The sequence below is a fragment of the Oryx dammah genome, unplaced genomic scaffold (assembly GCF_014754425.2).
Source record: "Oryx dammah isolate SB20612 unplaced genomic scaffold, SCBI_Odam_1.1 HiC_scaffold_2, whole genome shotgun sequence".
In the NCBI taxonomy this organism is placed as follows: domain Eukaryota; kingdom Metazoa; phylum Chordata; class Mammalia; order Artiodactyla; family Bovidae; genus Oryx; species Oryx dammah.
In genome coordinates, this window is record NW_024070186.1 from 134,472,889 (window position 1) to 134,497,104 (window position 24,216).

General features: G+C 35.8%; 1 protein-coding gene across 2 annotated transcripts in view; it reads right to left on the reverse strand.

Annotated features, from left to right (window-relative positions):
- Positions 1–24,216, reverse strand: part of NRIP1 (nuclear receptor interacting protein 1) — a 99,906-nt gene that overhangs the window by 36,481 nt on the left and 39,209 nt on the right. The window contains exon 3 of one of the 2 annotated variants that reach the window (XM_040227222.1): positions 16,229–16,351. The exons of the other annotated variant lie outside the window; for it this stretch is intronic. The gene's annotated coding sequence lies outside the window, so the exon portion shown is untranslated. The remainder of the gene's footprint in view (positions 1–16,228; positions 16,352–24,216) is intronic. 2 annotated transcript variants of the gene reach the window in all.

The following is a 24,216-nucleotide window of genomic DNA, read 5'->3' on the forward strand; positions in this document are numbered from 1 at the left end:
GTGATGGACAGGGAAGCTTGGTATGCTGCAGTCCATGGGATCACAAAGAGTCGGACATGATTGAGTGACTGAACCGAACTGAACTGACAGTAATTCTGTGTGAGTGTATCTCATTACCAAACAGACTGTAAATTAAAGCAAAATGAAACTGTATCATTATAAGTATGTATAATGATATATATAAATATATATAATGATTTAACATCCATTTGCTTAAATTTAGAGCCCATTTAGTTATGAATTAAAATTACTGTGGCTACAGGTATAACTATTGTTGGCTAGTATCAACATAATTATTATTTTAGGAGAATAATATCAGGTAAAGCGTTAACATCATGTGAAAAAGTGATCACTTTTTATAAAGCTAGCAATTTGTATTTTTGCTTTGACTCAGCTACTAAATAGTTTTATAACAGTGACCATGTATCAACCTGTCTAAAGCTTAGTTTTCTCATCTGTTAAATGTACCTTTATATTAACTGATCTGTAACGTTCTACCACTCAAAAACTCTGGTCTAAGCCTAATGTTGAAAACTTAACAATAAAAAATACGCTCATTAACTGAGTTGAGGGAAGTATCACCCACATATTTAAAGCTGTCCTCATGAATGACTTTCATCTCATGCCTTCCAGTCATAGTCATAATGATAAGTCAAATGTTTGTTTTCTCCACAGATTTAAATCTCTCTGACTAAAGTTATAATGCAGTTTTCTTGGATGTTCAAAATAATCCGTTGATGTAAGCATAACAGACCTAGACTCACAGAATACATCTACGAAGACACAGACTTCAGTGCTTGAAAAATTTAACATCACAGCAGACCAGCATATGAAGGAAAAGGATATCCTGGAGGCAACGTGAGGTGAAGAAAAATCCTAAGTATGACTGTCTGTCTGTGCTTGTCTGTGTTGAGAGGAAGGACAATTTAAAACACAGTTGGGCCCCTGAACTACTCTGAGTGAAAAACAATTCTGCAAAAACAGTTTCTACTCTGGTTCTGAAACACCAAATTCCAGTTCCTTCAATACCTAGAATGCTTTCAGAACAGAAGCAGATGCTGAAAACTACTACCATGAGAACAGCTGAAAGTGTAAATAGGAAAAGTATAAAAACCAAGTGTGTAGGGTAGCTGGACAGGCCGGTCGAGCGTTCTTTATTCATTTGACTAACAAGTATTTATTGAGTAGATACTAGATGCCAAGTAGAGTGCTAAGCATCATTGTCTATTTTAGTAAACATAGAACACAGCTTTTGTCTGTAAAAAAACAATCTCCTACTCCATCAAAAGAACTACAACAACCACCACAAGAAAAGAGAATTTAAATATAAATTCCTTCTACTTGCTATTTCCTTCATTATCTTTCCATTCTGAGTTGGTTATACAATAAATATACACATTCCATGCTCTTCTTTTGTAAGGGTGAAAGATAACAAAAGTTTCAAAATTTTTAAGGTAATTACAAATTGAAAACTAAAAATTTTTTAAATTAAAAACTAAAATTTGAATGAGAAAGAGTTTACAACATGTTTTATTCTGGAAAGTAAAATGTTTGAGTCTTAGTTCTATGGTTTATTTTTTCTCTACATTTTCTCAATTCACATTTTTTCAAAAACAAAAACCCTCCAATAAAACTCAGAGTGTAAGAATGAATGCAGTACCAATAATTTTGATGGCTGATACTCCATTGAAAAAAATATTTAATAGTCAATTTTGCCACTGAGTTAAAGAAGTTCTTTGAAAATATCTTCTTTCCTTAATAGATAACATGACCTCAGACAATGTTAATCAATGATTTATATCAGAATTTGGTATTGTATTTGTTGTTTAACAAATGCTTATAATCTTGCAAGTTGTCCAGACAATCACTTGGAAATTTAATTAATTTCATGTTTCTCATCTTTACTATAAAAATAGTCACATTCATTCCTTATTTCTCAAAATTATTGGTAAAATTAAAGAACTGGTTGAATAAAAACAAAAAACAAAAAAAGCAAATGCTTAAAAATGTTTCTCCATTCACACATTTTTCTCTAAAAGTATCTGGGAATAAGTTGAGACCAATGTCTGTGGTCTCTGATTTAATTAATCTTCAGTACCGGAATGTTTGTACAAAGTATGAGTAGTACATACAGAACAATTATTCACACATTTAAATAGGGGGAAAGTGTAATCAAAAAAATATTAAGCTATATACTGATTTTAAGAACATAAAAGTAAACAATAGAAAACAACTTTAATCCACCAATGAACTGTTTTTGCTTCCTCTCTCTCCTACATTAAGGGCTCTGATTATAAGCAAAGCTCACGACAGGGACAGAGGAGGCAAAGGGCACCTGCAGTTCACATGTGGCAAGAGGCTTGGACAAGAGGAATTTCACCTCTCCCTCATGGTACAGATTTTCACAGAACCTAAAGCGTGCGGCTCCGGCAGCAGCTCACGAATGCCTGGATCCCAATCACAGGGATTCCAATCATTTTGTGAAATATTAAAACATTTTTTCAATTCACATTTAGAAATCCAAATTTTATACTATAAGTCTCTATATGAAAAACATTCCACAGAATTAATTAAAAAAAAAAAAAACAACTAGGAGAAACATTTCAGTTTCTTTTCCCACAGCAGAATCAAACAGTATGTTTATACAATGAGACTAGTAAAAGAGTAAAGTAAAAATTACATTTCTTAATTTTCTTAATATAGTTTAACGTGGTAGAATGGTTACTTTTTCTTTTAATGAAAATCTCTTTCCTATTCTCTTCATCATGTAATGTGGGACCTTTAACAATACAATGTACTGGAAAATAATTAAAAATCATTTCCTAAACTAATTAGGTTCAGAACCACCTCCCTGGTTTCTCCCATTCATCTTGTGCTTATAACCTTATAATATTAGCTCAAATTTCATCTCTGCCTGACACATTTCAAGCAGTGAAACAGATTAGTGCCTCAGAACACTTCATAGGGTTTCGTTATCAATCAGGCTATGTTCCCAGTGATGCTTTCAGCAGAATTATCTTATTCGAATGAACTCTCATGGACTGAAGTAAACAAAGCTACAGCCCACTCCTCTTCCATACTTCCCATTCATTTATTTCCTTTTTTTTTAAACTTAGACTTACAGCACGTGCCACAGAAAGAGAGCGTGTTAAATATTCCTGGAGTGTCACAATATGTAATACAATAAAACAGATTACAACCCTACCTTTCTTTCACAGCAGTGGTGCCAAGCACAGGTACACCGGAGCAATCAATTTGTTCTGCAGACAGTAAGGCTTTCATAGAATACTAATGTAAAATCTCTTTTCTTTCTCCTTTGCCTTGACTCCCCAATGCCCAGGTCCCGACCAATACAAGGAGGAGGGCGGTATGTCTTCTGCTGAGATAACCACAACTACTAATCAAGTCTACGTGTACAAGGGCACAGGATTAAACCTCCACCAAGCTTGAGTCAGGGTTTGAGAGCAGCTAAACACACGCACAGCACAGTCAAAATTAAACACACACACACATACACCACGCACAAGCCAAGAAGATACAGATGTGTCTACTTCAGTGAACTAATTCATCACACTTTTACCACTGATAGTTTTTTACCTCAGGGGTATGAAATTAGCTCCTGTTGAAGTGAGGGCTTAGATTCAACAGTACCTAACAATAATTAGTTTTTTTTTTTTTTTCTCCCCAGAAAATGAGAATCATGATCAGTACTTTTTGCATTAAACTATCCTTTGTTTTTAAAACAAGATTTGCACTATCCAATACAGTTTATATGGACTTAATCTCTCAAGTATTAACATAGGGTTAACAGACTCAGCAGGGATCCTTAAGATTTTACACTTTAAAAAGGGTATTATATAGTTCAAATCTACTTATCCAAGAGCTTGTGTATTACCAACAATGAAAAAATATCTAAAAGATCTTCATTTAGCTTTTACATTAAATATAATCCCAAGATATTAAAAAATATTTTTGGGTCTCAACAATTACTTAAAAAACAATCTTTAAAATTTTACACTTATGCTGTGGTGGTATTTTTGATCTCCTAAGTCTAGAGTTTTGAGGTTCCTTTCAATTGGATTGCATTTTCACTTGGCTTATTCTCCTTTTATTCAAAATATGAAAAGGTGTGCCAATCACTGAGTTAGGATGAGAACGGAAGTTGTTAAATGTTCACCAATATACAAAACCTCATTTTAATTTGCTGCCTTAATTTTCAAATAAGTCTTGAAAATCACTGATAATCAAGGGATTACAAACTAAATAAGAATTAAGAACAAAACATTCTAGATGACTGGAGAAACTTATGAGGAAGCTTTCTAAACCAGCTCTATGTTCATGTACACACTTGCCTTAACACTGCTAAAATACATGTCTTATTTTGCACTCTTCCTTTTTCTTAAAAACAAAACAAAACAGCAGAACAATTAAGAAATACCGGGCTTTCAATGGAGTACTGCAATAATGTTTAACTGATACTGATGCCTTCGTCCTTGACACGCTGACCGTGTCATCAGGCTACTGTCATGTGATATCATGTCATTTCCCCACCTGGCTGGTGACCTTGTCCTCTAAATGACCTAAAGCTTCCCTCAAGTAGCAGGAGGCCCCTCCCCGCTGTCTCAGCAAGGTCGAATGGGTCAGCGTGTCCTCATCTATAATCCACCACCATTTGTCAGCAGGGAGGCTGGAGGAGGCAGGCTTGCTACAAGGGGAGAATGCCCAATTAGGCAGCTGTCACACAAAGCATAGGCTGCGAAATTATCCCCTGTCAAAAGAAAGAGCAGCTGCGGGTGCCAATTACAGCAACCTTTCAACCCTTTAGGTACTGGAAACTACACAGAAGTAAATGAAGAACAATTAGTGATAACAAATCGATGAATTAGGACAGTAAATTAGAAATGACTAGCAGGTGAGCGTGGGTCATACATGACAGAAGGGCACACCAGACTCCAGGCAAGGGCAGGGATGCACAGAATCACACTGCCCTTTCCTTGCAGATAGATTTCCCCTCCAGGCTTTTCTTTTGGCAAACCTAAAATCCTCTCAAACAGCCATAACCTAAGAGTATATACCTTTTTGCTTTCCTGGGAGGACCCAAAGATACTGCTTCTTGACAGGAGCAAAATGGTCCAGGATAAGAAGTCTAGATAGTTCTAAACTGTTCTTCTAATACCATTCATCATGGCATCCCCAGAAGCTTCATTATCTGTGGGCCCCAAAGTCCAACATATCAGTTCAAACAAGCACAGTATGTTATGTCCACCTTCCAGAAGTATGTGCCCTAGTTCTACTTTAGTTACACTTACAGGGAAGCATCTTCTTTGAGAAAGAAACAACCAAATTCCAAGAAAGCTTTATGTTAATATTGTAATGTTGAATGGAAGTTTCTCTACAGACATGATTTTGTGCATAAAGAAATAACTTTAAGTGCTTCTGTACCTGATCTACCCCCAAAAGTATCAACTATAAAAATTTCTTGGATTATTTGGCTCTAATCCTACAGAGGTGATACGCATTAAGTCTCAAGCTTAGAAAGCCAGTTTATTTGGACTCTTTCCAACTGATGTCCTGTAGTTAGCACTCACAGGCAACAGAGGAGGAGCAAGTCCCACAGAAGAGAGGGAAGCCAGTATGGCTGTTAAATGTTTACGCACATGGTTTCATTGTGCCTTAAAAAGTCCGTATGTTGACAAACAACTTTCTTAGAGGCTATTTGAAATGAAAATTGCTTTTCCCCTTCCTGAGGAAAAACACATGTGTCTTTTTATACCAATTCTCTGAAAGTTGAGAAACTGAATGATAGATGTTATATTTTCTAAATACTCAAGAATGGCTACCCACTCCAGTATTCTTGCCAGGAGAATTCCATGGACAGAGGAGCCTGGTGGGCTACAATCCATGGGGTTGCGAAGAGTCGGACACGACTAAGCAACTTTTACTTTCAAGGTAAATTGATTTACTAAAATTCCGAGTCACACATGTAAAAGTGAAGAAGAGAAGGTGAGGTAATAAAGAAGTATTTTTTTCAACCCTCCCCAACCAATTAAAAATAAATCAGTTAACAGAAAAAGTTTCTAATTCCTGCTTCCTCAGTCAAGCCACCTGATAAAATGTCCAAGAGGTGAATGGCATGGGGAGAAAACTTCTCCTATAAAGTTTATCCAAGAATTTTATTTATATATTATGTTTCCTCCTTTTTAAAAAAAGGCATTTATACATTTTCTTAAGTTTAGATTGCAATCTTCTAAAGGAATTCAAAGTAATGTCAAGGAGACAGAAATGAAGGAGTTAATGCCTTTAGAATTCAGCTTCCATCATACATGGGTGACTATCTCTTTAAATAATTTAAATCCTCTCCATCAACTACAAAGCTGTTTTGAAGCCATTTAGCTTTGTTCTTTACATGTGTTCTAATTAAGAAATGACCTTGTCATCACACACACCAGAAATCCAGGATTATTTCCTACAGCAAAAATTCACAGAGCCACCCCCCAAAAAAGAAAAACAGGGGGAAAAAATAGACTTCTTCCACACTTCCTCACTAAAGGAAGTTGTTGGTTGGCTGAATGCTGAAGCAGTTTCACCGCATAATTTTTTGTTGTTGTTGAATGTCACAGGGCGGGTTAGTGTGACCTTGAGCCGCATCAGCAGCACAGCAAGGGTCGAGATGCCTGCAGGCGCCCTTGTACTGGATTTGCAAGACAAAAACCTTCAAACTGGCTGAAGGACATCTTAAATCTCTTCAAAGGTTTTCCGAACTAATCTGGGCTGCTCTTAGCAGGATCTGTGCCAGTGTGCAAAGCAAAATTAAAAACAAGGTCTTTGACAGGATGTTGTCTCCTCTTAACCCTTCCCAAGCAGAACAGAACAAATCACAAGCATTTGGGAGACAGTTTATCTAGAAGCCTTTCTTCATAACAAATTATGGAAGCAAGCAATCACAAAGGATGAGGCAGCTATTAGTCCTTAAAATGAAACCCTCCCACTGCGATCAAAGATTTTGGGTGGGATTTCTTTTTTTCTAGATCATATTGTAGTGTAGACCATATAAAACTTAAATTCTATTTGTTTATCTTTTAGAGTTGCTACAAGTGATATGTTAAGACTAAGGAAATATTTTCATTGACATTAATCTCTCAATTTCAATTTATTTTTAAAGAATAAGCTTTTAGCTGGTTAAGTCATAAATTTCATGTTGCATACAGCTTCTAAAATTAAAATAAATTAAAAAATGCATGATATGTTTACTAAAGTTCTTATTCCTAACATGATGAATACACTGGTAAGAGGGAGAAAATATCAGAATAGTGAAAGTGAACATAAGTAAAACAGGATAAGACAGTCTCAGCCTTATTACAAGAAATCAGCAAGACATCTTTTTTTTTTTTATTGTAATGTTATAGTATTTCTACTGTAGGCCAAAAAAGAAGGTATTAATGCCAGCAGAGGGTGTGCGTCTTCTCTGCAGTACCCTTAAAATTTAATTTAGTAGCTACAGCTCTCAGGAAATAATCTAAGCGAAAAAAGAGCTATAATATTTAAAATGCAATAACCTAAAATCAGTGTAACCTGTGACGTGTTAGTTTCTCATCATATATAATATATGCCATAATTAGTTATAAAGAGTATTTAGTATAAGGTATAAAATGTATTAAGGTCCAATAGATTGCAAATTTTACCTGTCTGAAAAAATAGACTTGAGTTTATGCTGAGTGGAAACCAAACTAACTCACTTGAATTTGGATATGCCAGGGGTCCCCAACACCCAGACCATGGATCAGTGCCAGTCAGTGGCCTGTTAGGAACCAGGCCTAATTGCAGGAGGTCAGCAGCAGACAAGTGAGTGAACCTTCATCCGTATTTACGGCTGCTCCCCATCGCTCTCCCATTACCCTAAGATGGGACCAGAGAGTTGCAGGGAAACCAGCTCAGGGCTTCTATTAATTTTGCATTACGTTGAGTTGTATGATTATTTCAATATATATCACAGTGTAATAAAAATAGAAATAAAGTGCATAATAAATTTTATGTGTTTGAATTTTCTGAAGCCATCCCCTGCCCGTTCCCCCAGTCTGTGGAAAAACTGTCTTCCATGAAACCTGTTCTTGATGCCAGAAAGGTTGGGGACCAGTGAGATACGGTTTCCCAAATGGGGCAGGAAAAGGGTAAAGTATACCTAGTAAGTATATAACATGAGAGTGAACATGTGAAGTTTTCTTTAGTCACTGTGCAAAAGGAGACAGGGTATAAGTGCTAAATGCTAATGCTGAGGTTTGTAAGAAGTCCAGCAGGAACAGAGTGGGCTGTAACTACATTTTCAGCTGTGCTATGCCCAAGGTTAGGCTAAGATCATGGCATCTGGTCCCATCACTTCATGGCAAATAGATGGGGAAACAGGGGAAACAGTGTCAGACTTTATTTTTCTGGGCTCCAAAATCACTGCAGATAGTGACTGCAGCCATAAAATGAAAAGATGCTTACTCCTTGGAAGGAAAGTTATTACCAACCTAGATAGCATATTAAAAAGCAGAGACATTACTTTGCTAACAAAGGTCCATCTAGTCAAGGATATGGTTTTTCCAGTGATCATGTATGGATGTGAGAGTTGGACTGTGAAGAAGGCTGAGCACCGAAGAATTGATGCTTTTGAACTGTGGTGTTGGAGAAGACTCTTGAGAGTCCCTTGGACTGCAAGGAGATCCAACCAGTCCATCCTAAAGGAGATCAGTCCTGGGTGTTCACTGGAAGGACTGATGCTAAAGCTGAAACTCCAATACTTTGGCCACCTCATGTGAAGAGCTGACTCATTGGAAAAGACCCTGATGCTGGGAGGGATTGGGGGCAGGAGGAGAAGGGGACGACAGAGGATGAGATGGCTGGATGGCATCACCACTCAATGCACATGAGTGTGCGTGAACTCCGAGAGTTGGTGATGGACAGGGAAGCCTGGCGTGCTGCGATTCATAGGGTTGCAAAGAGTCAGACATGACTGAGGAACTGAACTGACTGATGCCCAGGGTGGTGATCAGTGATGGTTAAAAAAATGAGGAGGGAGAAGAGAATGGCAGTCACTCTAGGTTCAAAAACAGCACTCAAAGGCAGGGAACTACTTAGTGGGATACAGGAAGCAGTGACCCAATGTGACTAGAGATTAGGCTGAAAACACAATTGGGACCAAGGACTCTGAATCAAGGTCATGTCAAGGAGTTGGCATTTATCTGGTGAGCAGTAGGAGGTTTACAGGCAATGGTGTGACTAAATGAATGTTAGATCACAAAAACAAAAACAGAGTTGTAGAGCTGCTGATGATTTGGAGGGGAAAGAAACTGAAACAAATTAGTGCAGAGAAGAAAACAGTCAAATAAGGTAGGAGCAGGAGAGTTGAAGAAAAAGACAACTCTGAAAAACAATGAATCCTGGTTTAAATATTTAGGTAGCGATATATCTAACATAAATAGTGTTACAAAATAGGGTATTTTCAATAGCAAGTTCATTAAGTAAAAAAAAGAAAATAATTATAATGTTTCAAGCCTAGGTTTGTAGAATACATGGCAATATGATGTACGAATTTACAAGAAAACTAAAGGTATTTAACAAAGAGTCAGAATCAGATTCTGTTGGAGATTCGAAGTTTGTACATCTCAAATAGCAATCTTCACTAAGTATCAGGTAAGGATTTTGCTTATAAGGCTGCAACATGTACTTTTTCAGAAGAGTGTGATTGCAGAGTTCCCTTGGCTATAAGAGAGAGATGTGCATGCTCAGTCACTCAGTCGTGTCCGACTCTTTGTGACCCTATGGACTGTAGCCTGCCAGCCTCCCCTTGTCCATGGGATTTCCCAGGCAAGAATCCTGGAGCGGGTTGCCATTTCCTTCTCCAATAAGGGAGAGAGGCCTGGCTTAAACCATAAAGTCATTGTTGGAGCTCAGAGTTTCATCAACACTAATGAAAATAAAATTAACTTAGCAAACAGTTACTGACTGGTGACTGTGTTTAGGCCACAGAATTAAAAAATAAAAAGTCCCCAACATTCTATCAGCTTTGTGCTTCTAGTTTGTCACTTATAAAGATAAAGCCCCAAATTACATCTCACACGATGATACCAACACACAATACAGACTGATGAGTGAACAGAATAGGGCTGTCAGGGAGTTAACAGGCGTGTGGACGAGCAGCCACCTTGGTGCTCCCATGCAGCTGACAGGTATGTACAACGCATGCCCAGGACACTCCCGGAAGACCCAGTCTCCTTTTAATTTGAAGAGAGTCGTCAAATACTCTAGACTGACTGTCCTGCTAAGACCTCAGAAAGAATTTAACAGAGTATCAGCCAAGGTAAGAGGGTAGAGAGTGACAAAGAACAGAAGTCACTAGGGCCAAGTCACTATCTGCCAGAGAGCAGACTGGACTCCCAGAAAAGGAGAGCCAGCATCAGGGATCATGTTGAGGCAAGTGGAGAGGAAGGTCAAACAAAGGAGAGAAGAAGGAAAGGTCTCGAAGGGAAGACTTCCCACTCCACTGAAAACGATATAAACTTTACTTTGTGAAAGAGGAAAATGACCAAACCTCCAAGCCCTCTGGAGTAAGGAGAATCATCACAGAAGAAGTATTTGGAAGTTCATTAGTCATAAAAAGGGCTAGCACGTAAAAGCCAGGGTACTGACAGGGCATAACTAGGAATGACCTTACTAAGTATCCACAAATAAAATGACTTCTCCTTGAGTAAGCATCTCCTTCTTACAGCTGCCAAGCCAACACTGGTAATAAGCTCCAGCACATTCTATGTCTAGACATTAATAGAAGAGTGGGTAACATGATAGACCTTGCAGATACTTAAAAAAAAAAATTATTACTCTATAAACACAAAACCTAGGTTACAACATGATCAAAATAAAAAATACAGAATATTCTATTGGCAATTAAGGTGAATTCTTGTAAAGCAGCAGTTCCCAAAGTGTGGTCCAGGGACTCCAACGCAACCCATGATGCATTCAGGAGGCACATGAAGTCAATACTACATTCATAACACCAAACTGTTGTTATCTGCTTTCTTGTCTCTTTCTCTTCTCAGTGGACAACGGAGTCGTCTAGGGCTACAGGATATGTAGCACCCTGTTGACGAGTCCTGGAATGCATACTTGTGTAATCCTGTGTTTTAAAATTTTTCTCAGTTTAAAATTTCCAATATGGTAAATATTGGTTGATATGACCCTCTAAACAAAAACTCTCTGGGGTCCCTCAATATTTTAAGAGTACAAAAGGGTCCTGAGGCAAGAAGTTTGAAAAACTGCTGCTGGTTTACTAAAGCAAAGAAGTACTTCTTGAGAAGCACAATCTTGGTTTTAATCTTCAAATGAAATCTCTACTTTCTAATTTTCAAGAATTTACATTATAACTGTGACTGATAAACACTGTTCTCTGTGCAGAAATGCTTCCAAAACACTAGGGGGAAAATAAAAGGATGACCTTTTAAAAAGACTACAGGGGATATATTCTTAATTTATAAGAAGCAATGACTCCACATATTATTTATAAAGAAGCTGCTATGTTGAGAGCTGAAGATAGAAGAGTAACTAAGTAATAGACCAGCCTTTAGTGGACCCACAACATTGCCAGAAAAAAATATAATCAGTGACATAATGAGATACTAGTATAAGAGAAGGCATGAACAAAGTATAAAAAGCATGGAAGGGCAAATTCTTGGGAAGAAGATGGGATGAAAAAGCAAGCAACACTTTTTTTAGTGGATACACTCCACAGAGGTGGTATGCAAATGGACTCTAACACAAGCAAGGCTTTGCCAATTAGAAAAGAAGCTAAAAGCATCCTAAAAGGAGGAGGAGCATCAGTCTGAGCAGGGTAGCAGAGCAATATAGTGTGTTCCAGAAACTAGGTAATTCACTTAAAAAACAAAAATTACAAGTAATTCTGTGCTCAGTTGCTCAGTCATGTCCAACTCCTTGCTACCACATGGACAACTGCACTCCAGGCTCCTCTGACCTTGGAATTTTTCAGGCAGGAATACTGGAGTGGGTTGCCATTTCCTCCTCCAGAGGATCTAAACTTTCATACAATTTGACAAAGTAATTTGCTGTCTTTTGAATTTAATGATCAAAGATTTGGATATATAATTTGTATGTATGTTTCTTAATTTTCAATCTGCCTTAGATAGAAGCTTTTTAAAAGTACAGTAAAAGTAAGTTACTAACATAATTAAGTGAAAACAACCAAACAAAAACTAGCACTCCACCACAAAAATTTTGAAAAGCTTAGCACACAGGCTGCAAGATGGTGGAGATGAAGGGTAGCAATAGCAGGAAATAAAAACTTCAGGCTAGAAGCTTGCATGGCTTCCCAGATGGTGCTAGTGGTAAAGAACCCACCTGCCAATGCAGGAAACATAAGAGACGTGGGTTCAATCCCTGGGTCAGGAAGATCCCTTGGAGAAGGGCTTGGCAACCCATTCTAGTTTTCTGGCCTGGAGAATTCCATGGACAGAGGAGCCTGTTAGGCTACAGTCTATGAGATCACACAGAGTCAGACAACGACTGAGTGACTTAGTATGCAGGAGCTTGCACAGATTATACTATCAACAATTTCTCTAAAAGTAAATGCAAAAAAGAAAATAAATAGGGTTTGAAAATTACTAGCATAGCTGTAATCTAGAATGGAGAAATTCTAATTATCTAAATAAAGTACATAATAAGCTCTACTATCAGAATCACACCAATTTCAGATATGCAAACCACAGGCCACGTGGTTGAAGGACAAAATGTACCAGAGAATCAAGGAAAATATCAGATTGAAAACAATTAAAAAAAAAACAACCAGGATCTGTGTAAGAAGAGAAAGTGAATTGACACTTAAATCAATACACTTTAAAATTATTTTAATTAATTCATTTGAAATCTTTCATGGCAGAGGGAAAAAAAAACCTTAGTTGACACAGAGGCTCGGTATAGTGGGAATTTTCCTCCTAAAATACTGTTAGTGATATCAACTAAAGTATTAAGAAAAATAAAAACTTATGGAAAATCAATTTTTATAGACATCAAATTTAGAAAAATGTTAATTATATGAATGTTTCCCATTGTAATGGTAAATCAGGATTGATTGAAGAAAGTCTTGCTATTTTTTTTTTTATGGTCATTTTGCTCCTGGTATAACTGAATTATTTTGATCAAAGAAGTAACACAGCAGAGTGGAGTTTTGGAAAGAACTAGCACCTGTAAGAGACTGCAACAAAGACGTCAGTATGGAAGCTTAGCAGCACAAGAGCTCCAGATGAGAAAAGAACTCTGAACCCAAATGCTGGTCATGGGAAAGGAAACTAACGATTGGGTGGAAGCTACCTTGGGAACTAACAATGGTTTCTTTGAGCAGAACATCCAAATTTTCTTGCCCAGGGCATCCATGAAACCAGGGAAGCAGAAGTGAGATAGCCAAGTTAGTTTATGGCAAAGAAATTCGATAAACCCCAATGACTCACCCAGATTCTGGACTCATCTTGATTTCACCAACAGCAAGTAGAAAGGTTTCTCACTGAAACCTTTGTGTAGAAGTTTAAATACTTTTTAAAAGCAGTATTTCTTAAAAACCTTACTTTAAGAAGCTATATAAAGTTATATAAAGCTTTATAAAGTTCAGGGATGATTTCCCATGTGGACAATTAGCCTCACTTCCAATCTGGTAACCCAAACTGTTATCAAACTGTTAGAATCAGCTAAATTACTGGCCCATATTTTTGTTTTTTCATATAGATACTATATATGACAAAAAAAGTTTTTAACACTTTAGACATCTGTTGAAATAGTCATCAACAATTTAACCAAACTAGGAAAAAAATAATGTACAAAAAAGCATCCTTCCCAACGAGAAATCATGAGATATAACAATAAAACTCCACTTAGAAAATGAGTATATTCAAGTGTTTTAAGCTAAACTGAGTTATGGCCAATAATCTACTTCTACCCAAGATATTAAGTTTTATATTATCAATATTTATCAAAATTAGCTTATATATATTACACACTAAGATGAACAGAGCACAGAAAATACATGGGGACCTTTAAAATACAATAAAGGGAGAAATCTTGGTCTAAGACATTAAGAAGCTTTATAAACACTCATGTTTCATATGGTTTACAATATTATTAATTAAATAGTTTTCCTTTTTTCCTAATCATCCTCTTTGACTTCTTATTCAGGACATTACTATACTTAAAAATATAACGACTAGTTTCAAAGTGGAGTTGTATTACAGACAAACCATGGTAAAACCTTATGAAACATTAATATATTAGTTCAGAGTTTTCAATCTATTCTGTCAAATACTAGATATATTCAAGACCTTCCTATTGGAGACTGAGAGCCCATGAGCTAATGGAAGGCCTAGTGAATAGGTATTTTATAATATGATTAAACTTCTCCCAAACTTATTTGGCCATGAGTTCCTCATTCAAAAGGAAAAACTGTTCAACAAGACATATTACAGAAACAATATACTTAACATATTCATTTTTAAAATCTTGAATATTTAAAAACATATAAATGACAGAGATAATCACTAATAATTCAAATTTAGTTGCTTTGAAAGTTGTTCACTGTGTATTCTAAATAATCTATCTGCTATCTGGAACAAAGACCTAAATTTGGCCATTTTTTCAAGGACAATTTATTGGCTATGTATGTTTACCATCTGGCTATAACAATTTATTTACCAACTGTCAAAAATGGCTGGGGCTTACCACAAAACAAGGGTGGTGACAAATTAAGAGCAACAAACAAGACATAATTATATCTTGATGGTCACAAGAATATGAATTGTTAGAATTTTCATTTTTACAAAACTAAAAATCAAGAATTAGGATTTAATATCAACTATGTTCCAACAAATATAAGAGCATATTTCAGACTATCAAACAGATATCAACACGTAATTATACCTGAGTAAAATAACTTTGAATATTTATAAATAAAAGTTAGGTTGAGGAAAAAGATAAGTGAATATGTGAAAAAAATGACTAGCAACCAATAACCACTAATAATTTTATCGTGTTTTTGTTTAATAAGTATAACATTTCAAAGATTTCCTTGCCTAAATTATAAGAAAGAATATACACTGTAATTAAAATAAAAGAGAAGTAGAATAATTGAAAGAAAAACCTCATCACTGGATTTCGGAACATAATTAAAACAGTGAAGAAAAAGGAGTTAGTATTATCACTGTGCTAACTATATGATGCCTACAGGTAGAGAACAAATCTGGCTCAAAGTTGCCATCCCCCTACTGAAACATCATGTACATAAAACACCATGAATTTAGGATAATCTATCTGCTATCTCTCTTCCAAAACAGAGCTTTCAGTTAGCTGAACTCTTCACAACTAATTATGACCCCAATAATCAGTCACTGTGCCTTTTCCCTGTTTACTTATTGTTCTTCTGTCCATGTGTAAGTAGCATAAGGTCCAAGAACTTAAGACGCGACAAATTCATCAGGTTGTAGCTATACTAGAAAACAAGTAGGTAAGTCCTAGTAGAATTAGCCACTCACTTATCTCTAAAAGCTGCAGCCCATCTACTCATGATAATTTAATCAGATTTTTAAATCACTTCTCAGAAATGCTGAAATACTACTATCTGCCTTGGAAGAGGTACCCATTTTATATAATTCAAAGAGTAATCACTGACTTATACTATAAAACCCCACAAAAACCAAATATACTTCTATTTTTCCTCCAAATGACAATTAACTTTTTATCTGAAATCAGATTGCTATTTATATTAATTGTGCATTCTCTCTGGTTTCTGGTTAAAAAAACAAATAATTTTTTTTTCTGGTAAAAAAACAAAAGCATCATTAACATAAATGCTGTTCTTCTTTTAAACATCTCAATCACTCTCGCCAGAAGTAATCCACACCTCCGAATTCTCAAGAATGTTGTCTGTGCCTTTCTTATGACATTTAACCTCTTCCTATTGTTTGATGGTACTTATTTACCTATATTTATTCTTTCCCTGTAAGTTCCTTAGTTATAAGATCATATCCTATTCAATTAAAAACACACATACACACACACTGCATAATAAAGTTATTTGCACAGATAAAGCATAAAACACAAATCTGGTAATTATAAGCTCATTTATAACTAAGAAAGGACTGTCTGAAATATACTGAAGTCACAATGATTAAGCTTAAGAACTCAGGAAAAATATTCTCACCATCCATCTCCAAGGCTAGAGTCTCTGCTTTCTGAGAAGGGAAATTGAGAAGGCTGCTGAAAAGTAACTCTGATGTCATTTGGAGTCTTCAGATACCCGCTCCTCCTTCAATCTAGTGAGTATCTTAGGAAGAGGAAAAAAAAGAGTTTGGCATCTATTCCAAACCAGATTCTGGAGTACCTTTTGTGAAGTTCTGTAAACTTCTCTTAGTGTCTTTTCTTGTTCAAGTTCAATAGAGTCATTTCACAGAGAAATATGAGTTGTTTATGAAATACTAATTTACCACTAAAGGCAAGTAACAGATTTTTGCTTCTTAGACAATACATTTACTTGATACAAGTGGATGATTCAAGAAAACAAACTGTGAAAAAGGTTGCTAGCTGCTAAGAAGCACTTAGTAACCTGTTAATTTCAAATTTCTATCAAATTAATCCAATAAAGTTACATCTAAAAATTCTAAATCCTCCCAAAGATATATTTCCAAAGTTTCTTAAAAAGAAAAAAGAATTGCTAGTTTCGTATTAAGCTTTGTCTGTTTCAATACATTACCTATGCAACTTTCCCAGAAAAAAAATGGTAATAAATATCAAATATTTTACATATATAGAAAGACTTCTACACCTATGTCTAAAGCAATTTTATTTTTAATAGCCAAAAACTGAAAACAACTCAAATTCCCATCAATAGGTGAATGAATTATGGTATATCCATACAATGGCACATTTACTACTCAGCACTCAACAACAAAAAATGATATACTGTTGATATAAACAACATTAATGAATTTCAAAATAACTGTGCTGAGTACAAGAACCCAGACAAAAAGGAATACATAGTGTGTAATTCTATAAGCACAAAAAGGTAGTAAATGCAAATTAATCAACAGGGAGTGTAAACAGATCAGTGGTTGTCTGGTAATAGTTGTGAAAAGTTATAAGAAGATGGGATTACAAAAAAGCATGATCTTAATTGTGGTGCAGATTTAATGGGCATACACATACATCAAAATTTACCAAACTGTATACCTTAAATATGTGTATTTTATTTTATGTCAATTACATTTCAATGAAGCTAAAAACTTGTATTTCTTAAAATGTTGTATGCCCCTTGATGTAGCAATTCTAAGTACAGAATTTTTCCTAATGAGGAAAAAAAAAATAAAGAGGATATGTACACATATTTAGCCATAAGCATGTCATTACATACTACATAGCCACTAAAACATTATATAAGGGAATTAAGTTTCAGGGAATAATATACAATATTATATATTAGTGATAAAACAGGAAACATTATGTTCTGTGTAACTGAATTTTTGTTTTAAAATTAAACAAAAATAAATATAGTAATTATTCTTCCAGGTACAGGTTACTTTTCTTTTTTCCTTTTTCCTTTCTTTTTCTTTTTCCTTTTCCTTTTCCTTATCTGTACTTTTTAGTTTCTTCACAATAAACGTGTATTACTTTTATAATAAATAAAACAAGTTAAGGGATGAAACATCAACAGTCTACCACTGTCTAATCCCTTGTATGTGTATAAAGCAAACACCCGTAGGAGGTAGTGTACAGTACCGATTTCTGGGTTATCATGTCACCCTCACCAGTGACCTACCAAACAAGAGTGAGGAAAGGGCAGGTCTGACAGGATGAAAGGGTGTCATTCCAGTTACAGAGCACTTTCATCGACATGACCTCATTGAATATTCGTAACTCAGTGAAACAAGCAGGGGAGGCCTTATCCCATTTTACGGAGGAGAAACAGTGTGCAGGGCAAACGGTGTGCTGGTTAAGTGTCATGCCCCAAATGATAGATCCCGGACTCAAATTAGGCCTTGAGTATAGATTCTGATAGGACTTCTGAGAGAGTCAGGAATAATCACTTCTGATAATTTATAAGGCAGCGCTTTATACTTGAACTTAAAAATAACCATATTTACAATCAATTTAGTATCCCTATTAGAATATGCCAGAGGCCTTCCAAATTCCCTAAACTCCCAGTCCACCAGCTAGGAAGCTACACCCAAGACAACTCTATCCTGCCCCTTGTCAATGTTATAACTGTTCAATTTTTAGTTCCATTTCTTTTATCTTTCTTGAAAAAGAAAAAAAAAAAAACTGTATTATCTTTCATTTCAAGTTGGGAAAGAAAGAAACTACAACTATATTTTTGAGTACAATAACTATAAGTTAATGCCAAAAGGTCTAACTTAATTTACTTTAGAATGCCACCTTTTGGGTCATATCTTTTTTGGCACATGGGCAGAGAAGAAACAAGTCTCGAAACAGCCATATTCACTGAAGAATATGACCAATTCTCGACAAGAGTAAAAGTAAACATCTTCAGAGGCTTTGCGACCATTCTCACCAGCATTCCCAGGACTATGAGGGACTCAACAGAAGGAAAAGATAGCTCTCATTTACTGGACAGCTACTATGCAGAGTACTGCACTAAGCTCTATACAACCCTACGGGATGGAGGAGCCTGGTAAATAGAGTCCACAGCGTCCCAAAGAGCCAGACACGACTGAGCGAGTTTACTTTCCCACAAGATGATGACTATAATCCTCATTTTATAGACGAGGAAACTGAGTTTAAGCTGCCCCAAATTACAACACTAGTAAGAACTTAAAAGTGGAATTCAAACCCTGTTATATTTTACTTGCAAACAAGACAATGCCTTGACAGTCCTCTGGAGCATAATTCCGGACTTCTTTCTAATACTACTCACTTCCCATAATCTCAATTCAGACAGTGCTAAATTCTTGGTAATAGTACATAAAGTTCATGAGTCCACATTCTTTCATGTAGAGAGGAAACAATATTCAGTATCCACAGTTCATGTTTGATATTTTGCCACATACTAAAATTGTTTTATCTATTAAAGCATTATTATAACCTTTCTGAGCTAAACTTATGACCACATGAAGAATAAGTTAAAAGAATACTTAACTAAAAATTAGTAAAAGATAATATAAAATCAACAGCTATCATAGAATATGAATAAATGGAAAAATAAGCCTTAAATCCAAATCAGTGAAACAAGGTGCCAAATGTGTTGTAAATCATGAAGAAAGGAAGCATGCCCATGAATAAAAAAACAAATAAATAATGAAAACATTCAAATGATTTCTTATAATTATATTATAAAGTATTATGCAATTGTTAAAATATAAGTTTCCAAAGGATAAGAAGATATTAAGAAGAGGTAGCAAGAATACACAGGAAGAACTATACAAAAAATATCTTCATGACCAAGATAACCACAATGGTATGATCACTCACCAAGAGCCAGACATTCTGCAATGCAAAGTCAAGTGGACCATAGGAAGCACCACTACGAACAAAGTTAGTGGAGGTGATGCAATTCCAGTTGAGCTATTTCAAATTCTAAAAGATGATGTTGTGAAAGTGTTGCACTCAATATGTCAGCACATCTGGAAAACTCAGCAGTGGTCACAAGACACTTTTCATTCCAATGCCAAAGAAAGGCAATGCCAAAGAATGTTCAAATTCCCACACAGTTGCACTCATCTCACACACTAGCAAAGTAATGCTCAAAATTCTCCAAGCTAGGCTTCAACAGTACATGAACTGGGAACTTCCAGATGTTCAAGCTAGATTTAGAAAAGGCAGAGGGACCAGAGATCAAATTGCCAACATCCGTTGGATCACAGAAAAAGCAAGAGGGTTCCAGAAAAATGTCTGCTTCTGCTTTATTGACTATGCCAAAGCCTTTGACTGTGTGGATCACAACAAACTGTGGAAGAGTCTTAAAGAGATGGGAATACCAGACCACCTGACCTGCCTCCTGAGAAACCTGCATACAGGTCAAGAAGCAACAGTTAGAACTGGACATGAAAGAACAGACTGGTTCAAAACTAGGGAAGGAGTAGGTCAAGGCTGTATATTGTCACCCTGCTTATTTAACTTATACGCAGAGTACATCATGAGAAACATTGGGCTAGAAGAAGCACAAGCTGGAATCAAGATTGCCAGGAGAAATATCAATAACCTCAGATATGCAGATGACACCACCCTTATGGCACAAAGTGAAGAGGAACTAAAGAGCCTCTTGATGAAAGTGAAAGGAGAATGAAAAAGCCAGCTTAAAATTCAACATACAAAAAACAAAGATCATGGCATCTGGTCCCATCACTTCATAGCAAATAGAGAGGGAAACAATGGAAACAGTGAAAGACTTTCTTTCCTTGGATTCCAAATTCACTGGGGACAGTGACTGCAACCATGAAATTAAAAGATACTTGCTCCTTGGAAGAAAAGCTATGACCAACCTGGACAGCTTATTAAGAAGCAGAGATATTACCTTGCCAACAAAGGTCCATCTAGTCAAAGCTATGGTTTTTCCAGTAGTCATGTGTGGATGTGAGAGTTGGACCAGAAAGAAGGCTGAGCACCAGAGGACTGATGCTTTTGCGCTGTGGTGTTAGAGAAGACTTTTTGGAGTCCCTTGGACTGCAAGGAGATGAAAAAAATCAACTGTAAAGGAAATCAGTCCTGAATATTCATTGGAAGGACTGATGCTGAAGCTCCAATCCTTTGGCCACCTGATGCGAAGAGCTGACTCATTGGAAAAAGATTCTGATGCTGGGAAAGACTGAAGGCAGGAGGAGAAGGGGATGACAGAGGATGAGGTGGTTGGATGGCATCACCGACTCAATGGATATGAGTTTGAGCAAGCTCCAGGAGATGGTGAAGGACAAGGAAGCCTGATGTGCTGCGGTTCATAGGGTCTCAAAGGGTCAGACACAACTGAGCAACTGAACAACAACAAAAAGTATATGTCACCGTAACTTGATCAGAATGCGACTGTCAAGAAAGCAAGGTACTAAACTATCTATTTGCTATCTGAACAAATTGTAGGGGCAAGGCACTGTGGGAGATACTGGAATTACAAAGTAAACAAATCAAGTGCAGTACCAAGTGCGGAACGGCTTCCTGTTCAGTTTACTCTTTGTGTGACTAGGGCCTCTACGTTGTTTAGAGCTTTTTGTCATCTCAGAGATTTTCCTCTTCACTGTATCTAAAGTAGCTTCCTCTCTCTCTCCTTGTTTAATCCCTTTGTTTTCTGTTTCCTTTATCTTTTTTGTCTGTGTCTACTGAGATAATCACGCAGTTTTGTCCTACATTATTTTAATATGATACATTAGTTGATTGCTTCAATGTCAAATAACCCTTCCTTTCTGGGACAAAAGCCTAAAAGTGATACCATGTTTACTGGAGAAAGATTGAATACTCTCCCCTCTCTGACATCTGGGAAGGGGCAAGGATGATGGCTGTAGCCACTACTATTCAACACTGTACCAGTGACTCTATTCAAAGCAATTAGGCAAGAAACATAAAGACATGCAGATTGGAAAAGAAGATAAAAACTCTTTATTTGGAGGCAATATAATTCTGGATGCAGATTATCTTAACCAAGCCAAAAAAAAAATTGCTAATAAAATTAAGAAAGTTTTGAGAGATTGTAGGATACGAGCTATATATTAAAATTAAATGCATTTTATATACTAGCAACAAACAAGTCAAAAATGAAATTTAAAAAATCTCCACTCACAATAGTAGCAAAAAAGAATAAAAGACTTAAGAATAAATCTAATTTTAAAAAATGCAGGGATTTCCTTGGTGGTCCAGTGGTTGAGACTCTGAGCTTTCACTGCAGGGGGCTCAGGTTCAACCTCTGGTTGGGGAATGAAGATCCCAAATGCTGTGAGGTGTGATACAAAATTAATATAAATTATTTAAAAAATGAAAAACCTGTATACTCAAAATATAAAATACTGTTAAGATAAATTAAACATCTAAATAAACAAAGATGCATTTCTTGTTCATGAATTGGAAGACTCAGTATTGTTAAGATGGCAATTCTCCCCAACGTGATCTATCAAAATCTCACACTGCTTTTTCTTTTGTAGAAATCGATCCTAAAAAATATATATGATAGTCAAAAGAACCTCAAATACCCAATGTTGAAAAAGGAGATTAATGTTGCCAGGACTTTACCTGGTTTCAAAACTTAAATAAAACTATAATAACCAACACAGTGTGATATGGGCACAGAGATGGAAAACTGAATAATGAAACAGAATAGATAGCCCAGAATAAACAGTCACATTCATGGTCATTTAATTTTCAACAAATATGCCATGGCAATTCACTGAGAAAAAAAGTCTGTTTAATAAATGGTGCAGGAACAGCTGGATATTCACATGTAAAAATAAACTGATAAGTATAAACATTTACCTCACAACATACAAAATTAGTAACTCAAAATAGGTCATAGTCCAAATTTTAAGAAATAAAACTATAAAACTTCTAGAAAAGAGCTTAAGGGGGAAAAAATCTCATAACCTTAGGTCAGGGAAAGATTTATTAAATATGACAATAAAAGTTCAATCCATTAAAAAAAAGATCAGTTCAGTTCAGTCATTCAGTTGTGTTCGCCTCTTTGCCACTCCATGGACTGCAGCACGCCAGGCTTCCCTGTCCATCACCAACTCCTGGAGCTTGCTCAAACTCATGCCCATCAAGTCAGTGATGCCATCCAACCATCTCCTCTGTTGTCCCCTTCTCCTCCTGCCTTTACCAGCATCAGCATCTGGACTACATCAAATTTTTCAAAAGATACAACTTAGATAGAAGACAAGCCTCATGATGGGAGAAAATATTTGCAAACAGTATACATGATAAAGAAATGGTATCCAGCATATTAAAAGCCCTTAGGCCTCTGAAAGAAGATGATAAATCAATTTTTAAAAATAGGCTAAAGACTTAAAAACTTCTCCCAAAGATACATGAAAGTTTGGTAAACACACAAAAGATGCACATATCATGACTTATGAGAGAACTGCAAATTAAACTATGATATTTCACTATATACCCACTAGAACACATATATATATATATATGATATATATAGATATAGATACATATATATTTAAAAGACTGAATAATTCTAAGGATAGGGAGGATAGGAAGAAACTGAAACCTTTATACACTGCTGATGAGACATAAAATAGCATAGCCTCTTTGGAAACCAGTTTGGAAACCAGTTTGGCAGCTCCTTAAAAAGTTAAGAGTTACTACTATATAACCTAGAAATTCTTACTCTGAGGCTATAAACAGAAGGGAAAAGAAAACTTATGTCCACACAAAAATCTGTATATACATGCTTATAACAACACTATTCATAACAGCCAGAAATCAGAAACAACCTATGTGTCTATCAACCAATGAATAACAAAATGTAATACATTCAATACAACGAAATATTATTCAGCCATAAAAAGGAATGAACTACTGATATATTCTACAATACAGACAAATCTTGCAAATTATGTGCTTAGTGAAAGAAACCAGTCACAAAATACCATGTATTGTAAGATTCCACCTATGAGAAATGTCCAGAATAAGCAAATTCAGAGACAGCAAGTAGCTGAATAATTGCCTAGGGCTGAGAATGGAACAGGATAAGAACGGGGAGTGATGGTTAATGGGCATGGAATGCTTTTTGAGTCATGAATATATTCAAAAATTCAATGGTGGTGTTGACTGAGCACCTATGTGGCTACAAAGAATTCTTGAAATGGGTGAATTTTATGGTAAGAAAATTATTTCAATAAAGCTGATTTAAAAAAAAGAAAAAAGATGACTATCTACTTAGTACTTATTAAAACATCAAAATAATTTCAGAGTAAAAACTTGGACTTCTAATCTTACTTATCTGCTTTTGAGCATGTCTGACATTTAATCTGAACAGATTTTAGTATTTAACTCATTGTAACTAAAAATAAATCACATAAAAATATCAACTGTTTTTATACACCAATAACAAACAGAAAATAACATTTAAAAAAATCCAACGTGAAAATATACCTGAAGAATTAACTTGTAAACATTGCAAATTCTATATGGAGACAATATTGGAAGATAACCTGAATAAATGGGACGACATTGTTTTGCCCAGAGTCC